The 13,686-nt window shown below is 35.5% G+C and overlaps 1 non-coding gene across 1 annotated transcript; it reads left to right on the top strand.

The window, feature by feature from the left end:
* The first annotated feature begins 5,466 nt into the window (after positions 1-5,466).
* On the top strand, positions 5,467-5,573 carry LOC113923198. The gene has a single exon (XR_003520206.1). It is a non-coding gene; the product is annotated as a U6 spliceosomal RNA (small nuclear RNA).
* Positions 5,574-13,686: the final 8,113 nt, after the last annotated feature.

The raw sequence follows: 13,686 nt of genomic DNA, 5'->3' as shown, positions 1-13,686 counted from the left end.
TGTTAGTATTGCAAAGGATGTAAGTAACCATTAACCCTTTAATTTTTATAGGCTTTATAGATGAAGAAACTAAGATTAAAAGTTTAAGAAATTTACCACAAATTACAAAATAATTACAACAAAGCTGAGCTACCCAGTTAGGTCTACTAATTCTAGGTGGAAGCTTTTTTCACTAAGACTAATGGTTCTCAAAAGTCATCTATAAGCATGCTTGTCCTAGACACCTTTGAGGAGGGCCATGAGTTCAAATAATTTCATAAAAATACAAAACTTAGTCTCCTTTTTCATTTTGTTGACATTTGCACTGTTGGTGTAAAAGCAATTATGGATGAAACTGATCACAAACCAAACAAATGGAACTAAATTGTTCTAGTTGTTATTGTGTTCTTCACTGGCCTACAGGGACAGTTAAAAAAAAAAAAAAGAAAAGAAAAGAAAAGGTAACATTCATTAAGAATGAATTGAGTAAAAAAACATTTTTTTATAAAATCTGATTAAGTCATATAACCATTCTTTGTATAAAATCTCAAACTTCAGGGGCACCTGGGTGGCTCAGTTGGTTAGGCTTCTGCCTTCAGCTCAGGTCATGATCCCAGGGTCCTGGGATTGAGCCCTACATCGGGCTCCTTACTCAGCAGGGAGCCTGCTTCTCCCTCTCCCTCTGCCTGCTGCTCCCCCTGCTTGTGCTCTCTCTCTGTGTCAAATAAATAAAAAAATCTTAAAAAAATAAAATAAAATCTCAAACTTTAAATACAAGTTATTTTAACACTTTGTGTAATCAAATAAAAATTGCACATAGAGCATGCTTGTTACATGTTAAAATATAAGATTATCGGGAGGAAAGGCAAATGTGCAACTGCTCGAATTGAAAAATGAACTATACATTTCTAAAGAACACCATTTTTACTTATTGGAATGAGTGACAGAGAAATTATGGCTACTCAACTTAGGTATTGAATATTTGGTATTTTTTTAAGATTTATTTATTTGAGAGAGAGAGAGAGAAAGAAAATGGGGGAGGGCGGGGGGAGAGGGAGAGAGAATATCCTCAAGCCAACTCTCTGCTAAGTGTGGAGCCCTGTGCGGGGCTCCACCTCAGGACCCTGAGATCATGACCTGAGCTGAAATCAAGAATCTGAAGCTTAACCGACTGAGCCATCCAGGTGCCTCCTTGAATATTTGGTGTCCTTAAAAATGAAGTGAGCTTGTCATGTCAAAGAAAACAATTATTTGTTGCCAAAACAAAACAAAACAAAGCAAAACAAAAAACCTTAATCTTTGAAGCAAAAGTCTGAATTCTGGAAGAATTGTACCCACCACTCCGAACTCTTTATGTTGCCAATACTTAAACAGATTAGTGGTGATATCAACAAATGTGATTTGTTTTTGGATCTTCTATAATGAAACATGCCAATACCTGGAACAGATGCATAACCCAGTAAATCGGTATTTTCCAAATAAACAATGCTTGGTGTTATAAAATCATGCATGAGCAAAAGATCCATTACAAGATAAAACTGTGAATTTTAATGTAGCTGTGTGTGAAAGGTTTGTTAACAGGATTTCATATTCCATATTGTACTAACACTTAATGGGTGTTACTAACATTTAATGAGTTATGGTGTACTATCAAAGAACAATTTCCACACTGAGTGGAAAAGAATAGTAACACACTGAATGCAGAAAAGTTTATCAGAATCTATCTGCTTTTATTAAACCAGACACTAACAGGTTTTGCAAAAATGTTTTTAAAAATGCCACTTCTCTTTCTCTCTCTCTCTGGACACTGTAGTTATTTTTTCACTAAAATGTGCTATTTATTTGTCATGTAACAGTTTATTATTTACAAATGATACAAACCAATGGAAGGATTATAAGAGACTACTATGAACATTATATGCCAACAAATTGGACCATCTAAAAGAAATGAATGAATTCCTAGAAACATAACTTACCAAGACTGAATCAGGAAGAAATTGAAATCTGAATAAGCCAAATACCACTAAAGAGATTGGATCAGTAATCAAAAACCTACCCCCCACACACAAAATAACCACTACCAGATGGCTTCACTGATGAGTTCTACCAAATATTTAAAGAATTAATACCAATCCTTCTCAAACTCTCCAAAAACAGAAGAAAAAGGAACATTCCCAAATTCACTTTACGAGGCCAGTATTATCCTGACACCAAAGCTGGACAAGGCACTACAAGAAAAGTAAATTATAGGCCAATATCCTTGATAAACATAGATGCAAAAAAATCATCAACACAATATTAGCAAATCAAATTCAACAGTACACTGAAAGAATCATACACTATGATCAAGGGGGAGTTAGTCCAAGGAGGCAAAGTGATTCAACATGCACAAATCAATCAATGTGATATATCACATTAACAGAATGAAGGATAAAATAATATGATCACCTCAATAGTTGACAAAATTCAACATTCATTCATGATAAAAACTCTCAATGAACTGGGTACAGAGGGAACGTACCTAACAATAATAAAGGCCATAAATGACAAGCCTACTGCTAACATCATACTCAATGATGAAATAAATGAAAGCTTCTAAGATCAGGAATAAGAAACAGATTCCCACTCTTACCACTTTCATTCAGCATAGTCCAAGAAGTCCTACCCAGAGTACTTAAGCAAGAAAAAGAAATAAAAGGCGTTCAAAATGGAAAGGAAGAAGTAAAGTTTTCTCTATTTGCAGATGACATCGTATTATATATACAGAAGACCTTAAAGACACTACAAAAAAAATTAGAACTAAAAAACAAATATGGTAAATTTGCAGGACACAAAATCAAGATAAAAAATCAGTTGTGTTTCTACACAATAACAACAAACTATCAGAAAAAAAATGAAGAGAATCCCATTTACAATAACAAATATATATATATATATATAAAATAAAATACTTAGGAATAAATATAACCAAAGAGGTGAACAATCTGTACAAGGAAAATTATAAGAATTAATATTGTTAAAATGTCCATACTACCCAACGTGATCTACAGATTTAATGCAATCTCTATCAAAATTCCAATGGCCATTTTTCACAGAAACAGAACAAACAGTACTAAAATTTGTATGGAATCACAAAAGACCCTCAATAGCTAAAGCAATTTTAAGAAAAAACAAAGCTTGAGGCATTACACTTCCTGATTCAAATGATATTACAAATCTATAGTAATGAAAACAGAATGGTGTTAGCATAAAAACAGACAGAGATCAATGAAACAGAACGGAGAGCCAGAAACAAATCCACACATATATAGTCAACTCATTTACAACAAATGAGTCAAGAATATACAATGGAGAAAGGATAGTCCCTTCAATGAATATGCTGAGAAAACTCAAAGCCACATGCAAAAAAAAAAAAAAAAAATGAAACTGGACCACTATCTTACACCATACACAAAATCAACTCAAAATGGATAATATACTTGAGTGTAAGACCTGAAACCATAAAACTCCTAGAAGAAAACATAGGAGAAAATCTCTTTGACATTAGTCTTGCCAATGATTGTTTGGATTTGACAACAAAAGCAAAGGCAACAAAATCACAAATAAACAAGTGGGACTGCATTAAATTAAAAACTTTCTCCCCAGCCAACCATCAACATCCATCAACATCAAAGAATGGGAAAAAGTATTTGCAAATCATATATCTGACAATGGGTTAATATCTAAAATATACAAAGAATTCATACAACACAATAGTGAAAAAAGAATCTGATTAAAAATGTGCAAAGAAGTTGAATAAACATCTTTCCAAAACATACAAAGAGCCAACAGGTACATGAAAAGTTACTCAACATCCCTAATCATCATGGAAATGGAAATCAAAACTACAATGAGATGTCACCTCATGCCTGTTAGAATGGCTATCATCAAAAGGACAAGAAATAACAAATCTTAACAAGGATGTTGAGAAAAGTGAATCCTCATGAAATGTTGGTAGGAATGCATATTGGTGCAGCTACTAAGGAATACAGTAGGGAGTTTCCTCAAAAATCCCAAAAATAGTAACCATATGATTCAGCAATCCCACTTTTGAGTATATATCCAAAGAAAATGGAAACAGGATCTTGAAGAGATATCTGCATTCACGTTTTGTAGCCAAGAAATGGAAAGAAGCTAAGTATCCAACAGTGGATAAATGGATAAAGAAAATACAGTATTTATATACAACAGAATATTATCCAGCCATGAGAAAGGACACCCTGCCATTTTCAACAAGATGGATGGACCTAGAGGGGATTATGCTAAGTGAAATAAGTCAGATAGAGAAAGACAAATACTGTATGGTCTCACTTATATGTGGAATTTTAAAAAGTTAAATTAATAGAAACAGATAGTAAAATGGGAGTTCCTAGGGGCTGGGGACTGGGAAAAGAGGGAGATAATGGTCAAAAGTACAAACTTCCAGTTATGGGGTGCCTGGGTGGCTCAGTCGTTAAGCATCTGCCTTCAGCTCAGGCCATGATCGTTAAGCATCTGCCTTCAGCTCAGGTCATGATCTCAGGGTCCTGGGATTGAGTCCCACGTCGGACTCCCTGTTCAGCAGGGAGTCTGCTTCTCCCTTTGCCTCTGCCCCTCCCCTCCGCTCATACTTTACCTCTCTCAAATAAAAAAAAAAATCTTAAAAAAAAAAAAGAATTCTATATTATATCATTGAAGGTTGCTAACAAACTAGATCTTAAATGTGTTTACCATAAAAAATAAACAGTAATTAGGTGGCACTTTGTAGGTGTTAAATGCTACAGAGGCTATCGTTTCACAATATATAAGTGTACTAAATCAATATATTGTATACCCTAAACATGCACAATTAGATGTCAGTTATATCTCAATAAAGCTGGAAAAAAATACACAGAAAAAAATATATATGTTTTTAAATGTTTCTCAATTTTAATTTCCAATATGGTAAATCCTAAAAGATATAACTTACATAAACAGAAGCTATTCAGCAGTTTTTATCTTTAAAAAGATAAAAGATTCTTGAAACCAAAAATCTTTTAGAATTGCTCCATTAGACTTAATTCCATTTCTAATGAGACCAATCAATCTAGTAATCTTTTTTTTTAAAGATTTTATTTATTTATTTGACACAGAGAGAGAGAGGGATCTCAAGTAGGCAGAGCGGCAGGCAGAAGGAGAGGGAGAAGCAGGCTCCCTGCTGAGCAGAGAGCCCAATGCAGGGCTTGATCCCAGGACCCTGGGGTCATGACCTGAGCTGAAGGCAGATGCTTAACTGACTGAGCCACCCAGGCGCCCTCTAGTAATCTTTTTACAGAGAAGTATATAAGAGCTACAACATACACCTTTAATCCCAACTCCACTAAACCATCAATGAAAACTTTTAAATTTCATATGGGTGACAGAAAAAGAGAGTGACAATTTCAAACCATAATCAAGTTTCTAAGAGAAGTTTATAAAAGACCTTGTATAGTGCTCGCTTCGGCAGCACATATACTAAAATTGGAACAATACAGAGAAGATTACCATGGCCCCTGTGCAAGGATGACACGCAAATTCGTGAAGCGTTCCATATATTTTTTTCAGGGGAAAAAAAAAAAAAGACCTTGTATAGCCTTGACCTCCCTGTCCAGGCCTTGGGAACTAGTGAAAGAGAGAGGATTAAACAACTGGATTATTACCAGTAACCGTTTAGTCGTATAAATTAAATGTGTCAATAGAAAGTGTTAATGGAAGAGATGGGAGAAAATCACTTTGATAGTTGTCATGCCAGTCACTCAAGGTGCTCAAGCAAAGCATGGGAACATGTAATTTTAGTTGTAGCAACTGATAAGATAAAATCAAAGGTGAACAAAAATCCTTTCATGGTGTTGTAGTGAATCATTAAAAATGTAATAAGCTTCTAAACTCACCCTGTTTGCATTTCCAATGGAGACAGAAATAAAATTTTAAGTAGAAAAGAAAATATATGGTGATCATACTAACATACAGTGTGTTGTGAAATATTTAATCACAAAAATGCCTAAATAATTATAAAAATTATTAGTTCATAAATGGAGTTTGAATTCCCATAAGCAAAATTTTCTTCAATGTGCATTTTTAAAAAAATTCTGGGATAGTTGTTTTGGATAAAAAATTGTTGAGAGAATAGGGTAAAGCAAAAATACTTTGTTAATCAGTTAGCTGTTAAAGATCTTGGTTCGAAACTCTTCTTTTAGAGATGGGACTGTAAAACCCAGAAAGGTTAAATGGTATGGTCAAGGTCAGTATTTGACTTCCACCTGGTCCAAAGAACAAATGCAGAGTCAAAATCAAAAGGGGGTAAAAAAGAAACTTCAGAAACACAAAGAGATAATTGTACATTTTAGCCACAAATAGAGTGTGCAGCCACAGAATAACAGTGAGAAAGAGACCTAAACCCTCAAAAACCAGTGTCAAGATAATAAAGTCTTTATTACGGAGCCATCACATTGGATTTTTTCATTTTCTACTTTATGAAGCTAGCTTTCATTTTTAATGCATATACCCATTTCGTATGGTTTTGCATTTTAAAATAGAATTTCAAATTCAGAAATTCTAAACATAACAGTGGGCTTCGCACTGAATCTGCCATTTTAATCATATTTAAAGGACACTCAAATTCATTAACGTATTAAACATTCTGAGTATATTTATGTGCTAGATATTCCTATAAATAACAGGTATATTTAAAAGATTATGACTGAATCCCTGTGTTCAAGAGTTAATGTTAAAAAAAAAGAGTTAATGTTCAGTGGAAGAGAACAAAGTGACAATTATAGCTCACGGTACTGTGTGATAATAACTATGAGACACAGAGGCTCTATTACAAGAGTTTAGTATAAAAATAACGATAGAAGAATGTTTGCTATCAAAGTGGTCTTGGTAAATTAAAGATATAGAATGAAGCAAAATAAATTTATCTGCCAAAGAAAACTCCCCAAATTTTATAATATATAACAAAGTAGAAAACTAACTGCCCGTCAATAGAGATAACAAGATACTCAAAAGTTAATAACAAAGCCTAAAAAATAAAATACGATAAGCCAAAGATAATACCAATATAACTGACTCTGGTCAAACCCTTAGTAGATAGACATTTTAGATTGTAATATGTTAGGCAGTATAACAAATTGGAATTTTGGAAGTTTTTAGTGGATTGATAAAAGGGCATAATAAAAAAGAGAATTTGGTAGGCACAAACTTTGCATTACTTTTAGTGGAATTCTGAGCTTATCTGATATCTGATTTCTGGGTCTGAGCACTTTTCTCCAGGTGGTATTTCTAAGTCCAGGTACTTATTTTCTCTGATATCTTATATTATCTTTCTTGATTTTTAAAGTAAATTAAGGTATTAACCAAATCAGGAAAGTATTAGGATTCCCAGTCATTGTTTGATGAAATACATCTTTAGCACTGCTATAATGCTATCAATTGCTTGGAGCTGTAGAGAATAACCAAGGAGAAGACACAGTCCTGTCCTTAGGACAATATCAGTACATTTGTAACAATAAACATTAATTTTAAAAACAATTCAGAAATAATGCATGGCAATATGGAGTTAAATGCAAATATGCATCATAGATAATACAGAATATTGATGGCATCTGGAAAGGAAAAAAAGCACACTCTCCTTTTTTAATTTAGCAAGCTAGATTATTATAAAAGATTCCTTTTGAAGTCAGATTTGGATGAAATTCTCTGATTTTTCTATGTGTACTCAGGCAAGTCTTATATTTCTTCTGGCTCTCAATTTTTCAAATATAAATGGGATGTATTTTAATTTGCCCAGCCTTTTTATTTTTTTAAGATTTATTTATTTATTTATTTTAGAGAGATCGAGAGCACAAGTGCAAAGGGGAGGGGAAGAGGGAGAGGATTTTAAGCAGACTTTGTGCTGAGTGTGGAGCCCAACATGGGGCTTGATCTCACGACCCTGAGATGAGGGTCTGAGTAGAAACCAAAAGTTGGATGGTTAACCCACTGCACCACCCAGGCACCCCCTGCCCAGGCTTTTTTTTTTTTTTTTTAAGATTTTATTCATTTTTTTGATAGAGAGAGACACAGTGAGAGAGGGAACACAAGCAGGGGGAATGGGAGAGGATGAAGCAGGCTTCCCGCCGAGCAGGGAGCCCGATGTGGGGCTCGATCCCGGGACCCTGGGATCATGACCTGAGCCAAGGCAGACGCTTAACGACTGAGCCACCCAGGCGCCCCCTGCCCAGCCTTTTTAACAGAATTTTTGAGAGGGTCAAATGATAAAGTATGTGAACTGAATAGTACAATAAGAGATTAAATGGACATCTGTATTTCAAGATATTTAATTTGGAGGCATGTAATCCAAAAAGTTAGGGAAACACTATGGAAAAAGAAAAAAGACATATTCTATAATATCCAGTTCAGTGGGAGTATTTCTTACTCAATAATCATGCTGCTTTTTTCTTTATGTTTTATTAGTCCTATTTTCAATAAATTCCCATTTTAACTCAAAGTTAACATCTGCATTTTACATTTTTGATGTTTGTGTAATATAATTAAGTACTGAAAAAAGTCACTTCATAGTGAAGGATTTACTTACATTTCAATATTATATCAGAAAATTGTTAAGGTAGGTCTGAATACTTCTGCAGCATTCTCTCACATCATTGCTATATAAGGCAGAGTCCAATTCAGTCACTTACCATTAGCAATATGGCTGTCATGCAGATTGGAATTCTCTGATGGTCAAAATTAGAACATCCTCTCCCCACAGACTGACTTATATAGAAGTTCAAATTACAATCAATTGTTTGCTTTGCAGAGTTTGAAGCAGAAAAACAGGAATTTTATAATTTGAACATTTAATGGCAATAGACTAAGATGATGAGACTCATTTATTTTTATGTTGGAGATCATCTATCCCAGAATTTCCCAAATCATATTATAATGGGTTGATGAAGAAAAATGATATGCTGTATAAAACAATTTGTACTCAACTAATTGTAGAAATTTGCTTTCTCATTGCAAGACTTCTTACAGCTTTTCATACCACAGTGTTCATTCTTATGTCTCAGAGGGAAATCTAATAAGCCTTATTTCCCAAATAGATTTTTTTTTTAATTTTGAGGGGATGGGAGCTGAACATCTGATCTCTCCCAGTACTAGAGATCCAAGAAACCCAGGCTTAGACTATGTAATTATAATACTCAAAAGGCTCCAGTTTCTCCTCCTAAGATGTGTGGACATCTTTTCTGTGGTATGTTCAACATCTATGGGGAAGGGGAGGGAGCCAAGACCATCAGAATCAATGAGATTCAAATTAGTGAGAAGTGGTGGGAAGCAGAAAGTGATACCTCTAAATATATGTCCATCAGAATTTAATGAATCAAGGAGATAGAGCTTTTAAATAATACAACCAACATAAATATATATTTATATTTTTATAGTTATTTGGAGAGATCAGAACATAGTGTAGATGCAAAACTTTGTACAGCATAATGAAATATGCTTTGCTTTAAAAGGAAAGAGAGGAGGGGAGGGGAAGGGAAGAGAGGGGAGGAGAGATGAGATTAACTTCCTGGATTGCGAACTATGGAAGTGGTACCTGAGAGTTGCCAAGGGCACCTGAGAATGGTGTAGACACAGAACCAGAAATGAGATAGCAAGAAAGACCAAGTCCTGATGATAGCACTGAATTCTTAGGTCAAGCAGTGTCTGAGGTCAACTATATCTCTTAATTTTTAAATTATATAAACTTGTAAATTCTCTCTTTCCCTCCCTCCCCTGCTAAATCAACTGCAACCAAAATAGGGTTTTACTGATTCACCTGGGCGATGTCTGGATAGGTTTCCTCAACTTTGACTTCATAGTTGCCTTTTGCATGTTTCTATTACTGACCAATCACCCTTAAAATTGTCATATTCTTTATATATACCAAGGTCATATAATATACAGGAAGATAATACTTTGGGGTATGTCTTATTCCTATCCTATATCTCTTTGAGGTGATTTATCTCTGTTCTGACCAATTATGCACTGGTTTTGAATTTATTTCTCCAGGGAATTTTGTTTTATTCCTAAGTTCTCATTTGTTTTCCATCTGTACTACTTGCAAGCATAATTGTGAACTCAGCGAAAAAGCTCCAACCACCTTCTTTTATGTAAATCTCTCTGATCTAATGGGGGTGCTTTTTGTTATTAGGACTCTAGCATATATTCTCTGTACCCTAAGCACACAAAACAGTATCCAGCACCTCGTAGGCTTGAAGGTTGTTGGATTTCTTCCTAGACAGAGTAATTAATCTGCAATTTTCTCTTGCTGGGACTTTCACCATGCTTGAACAGCACATATGCTGAAAAATTTGGTCTGCCTCTCTCTCTCTCACTCTTTGCCAAGAGAAGATGTTCTTAAGGTCGCTGAGATTTTTAGGAAATAAATATTATACAATTGTTAATGATTATATAGTATTATGGGTTTTTTTCTCTAAATTTTTATTGTTATGTTAATCACCATACATTACATCATTAGTTTTTGATGTAGTGTTCCATGATTCATTGTTTGTGCATAACACCCAGTGCTCCATGCAGAATGTGCCCTTTTAAATACCCATCACTAGGCTAAACCATCCCCCCACCCCTGTCCCCTCTAGAACCCTCAGTTTGTTTTTCAGAGTCGATCATCTCTAATGGTTCGTCTCCCCCTCCGATTTCCCCCCTTCATTCTTCCCCTCCTTCTATCTTCTTCTTTTTTTTTTTCTTCTTAACATATATTGCATTATTTGTTTCAGAGGTACGGATCTGTGATTCAACAGTCTTGCACAATTCACAGCACTCACTATAGCACATACCCTCCCCAATGTCTATCACCCAGCCACCCCATCCCTCCCACCCCCCACCACTCAGCAACCCTCAGTTTGTTTCCTGAGATTAAGAATTCCTCATATCAGTGAGATCATATGATACATGTCTTTCTCTGATTGACTTATTTTGCTCATCATAATACCCTCCAGTTCCATCCAAGTTGTTGCAAATGGCAAGATCTCATTCCTTTTGGTGGCTGCATAATATTCCATTGTGTATCTATACCACATCTTCTTTATCCGTTCATCTGTCGATGGACATCTTGGCTCTTTCCACAGTTTGGCTATTGTGGACATTGCTGCTATAAACATCAGGGTGCACATACCCCTTCGGATCCCTACATTTGTATCTTTGTGGCAAATACCCAGTAGTGCAATTTCTGGATCGTATGGTAGCTCTATTTTCAACTGTTTCAGGAACCTCCATAGTGTCTTCCAGAGTGGTTGCACCAGCTTGCATTCCCACCAACAGTGAGGAGGGTTCCCCTTTCTCCGCATCCCCGCCAACATCTGTCATTTCCTGACTTGTTAATTTTAGCCATTCTGACTGGTGTCAAAATCCTAAAGGAGAACACAGGCAGCAACCTCTTCAACCTCAGCTGCAGCAACTTCTTCCTAGAAACATTGCCAAAGGCAAGGGAAACAAGGGCAAAAATGAACTATTGGGATTTCGTCAAGATAAAACCTTTTGCACAGCAAAAGAAACAGTCCAAGGGAGCCTGCTTCTCCCTCCCCCATTCCCCCTGCTTGTGTTTACTCTCTCGCTGTGTCTCTCTCTGTCAAATAAATAAATAAAATCTTTAAAAAAATTGCTAATATTCTTGTTCATCTTTTTCTCTTACTTCCACTGTAAGTACATTCATCTTCCTCGTGGTTCTTCTAGGCCTTCAATAATGAGTAAGCTCCATCTCATAAATAAACTATTCTGTTGAGACTGTTTGGAGCAAAGTATTATATATACTGTTTCCTGTATTAGAAAGAAATGGAGTCAAGATCAGTTAGTGATATCTGCCATATGGGGAGGAGAAGTTGTTCATGTACAATAAATTTGCTCCTCGAAATTTAGCCAAATGTTTGTATGATACCATTATGATTATTTGACTAGACTGTATATCTACAATCTTCATGTGACCAGAATTAGAAATTAAAACAGGGATTAGAAATGTTTTTAGTCTTCAGGGGTACCTGGGAGGCTCAGAAGGTTAAGCCTCTGACTCTTGGTTTCAGCTCAGGTCATGATCTCAGGGTCCTGGGATGAGCTCCACAGCACCAGCACAGGGCTCCCTGCTCATCAGGGGGATCTTCTAGGCTCCCTCTCCCTCTGCCCTTGCCCCTACTCATGCTCTCTCTCTTTCTCTGACATAGATAAATCTTTAAAAAAATGTTTTTCAATCTTTACCTGATTTTTTTTATTAAAAAAGTAAAACCTAAGAAATACCAACAGTTCCTTTAAAACTCTTTTTTTAATTTATTTTTTTTAAAGATTTTACTTATTTATTTAACAGGGAGAGAGAGCACAAGCGGGGGGAGCTGCAGGCTTCCCTCTGAGCAGAGAGCCTGAAGTATTGCTCGATCCCAGAACCCTGGGATCACAACCCGAGCCAAAGGCAGATGCTCAACCAACTAAGCCACCCAGGTGTCCCCCTTTAAAAATCTTTTAATTGAGATGAAAATATTTTTTTTCTTGGAGGTGACAAATGTGGGATGCCCTGGACTTAAATCTGAACTCTAGCTAATGACAAGTTTAACTAACTTAATGTAGTCAGAATTACTCAGGAAACAAAAGCAGGTTATCTCATGCCTTATGGAAAACAAAACATATATTCATTAATTAACCTTAGAATATATTATTAACTAGCACTTCTAAGGCTTAGCACATCTTTAACTGTGTTAATGACAGTGTTCCATATTTCTATGTACTATTACTAGATATAAGGAAGCAGAACAACTTTGTTTTTTAGTGTTATCAAGGGGAAAAAGCAAAATTGACAAATTTATCCCTATTATAGCAGTCAAAAAATTTTTCACTTCTGTATTTTCCATATATCAGTGTTTTCTTTAACTTTAATCCACCAGTGGGGGAGGTAGGGAATATCTTATTTGCTTGAAAGAAGCATATATTTCTTATGAGGCATGATTTTTCTCAATACCAAGTCTGACTTCAGCACAAACACGAGGGACTTCTTGATTTTTAGAGAAGCATATAATTTCCAGAAGGTGGCGCTCTAGACTAGTTGGGACCCCAAGTTTGCTTTCATCTGAAACACAGCAGAGGTGCATTCATTAACATTCAAGTTAACCAAAATTCTGGAAACACAGAGTGTGTACTCAAACCAAATAAATGCCTGCTGTCTTGTATTTGATAGCTTTTAAAGCTCTGAGTATTTTTCTATGTCTCTGACCTGACTTATTGTCTGGGAAAACTAGCAATGCAACAATGTAGATATTGCAGCATTAAAATAAAATAGATAAAAATATAATGGGACATGTTAGAAAAGTAGGCCAGTTTTACAGAAGAGTATACCAGCTTCTGTTTTGACTTTCAATAAAGTTCATTTATAAATGTACTTGAATAACATTTGATGCCATAGAATTGTATTTTATGCAAAATATATGCAAAATCAGATAATTATGGAAATTTATAATTTCCCAGAGATTATTAAAGAAATAGCTGAAATTATAAAAACCTTGATTTGTAATAAGCATATGGAGCTGAAAAAGAAGTAGGAAGTAAAAAGAGGGCGCCTGGGTGGCTCAGTTGGTTAAGCGACTGCCTTCGGCTCAGGTCATGATCCTGGAGTCCCGGGATCGAGTCCCACATTGGGCTCCCTGCTCA

Source organism: Zalophus californianus, chromosome 9, assembly GCF_009762305.2.
Source record: "Zalophus californianus isolate mZalCal1 chromosome 9, mZalCal1.pri.v2, whole genome shotgun sequence".
NCBI classification, from domain to species: Eukaryota; Metazoa; Chordata; class Mammalia; order Carnivora; family Otariidae; genus Zalophus; species Zalophus californianus.
This window is presented reverse-complemented; position numbering and strand designations above follow the sequence as displayed.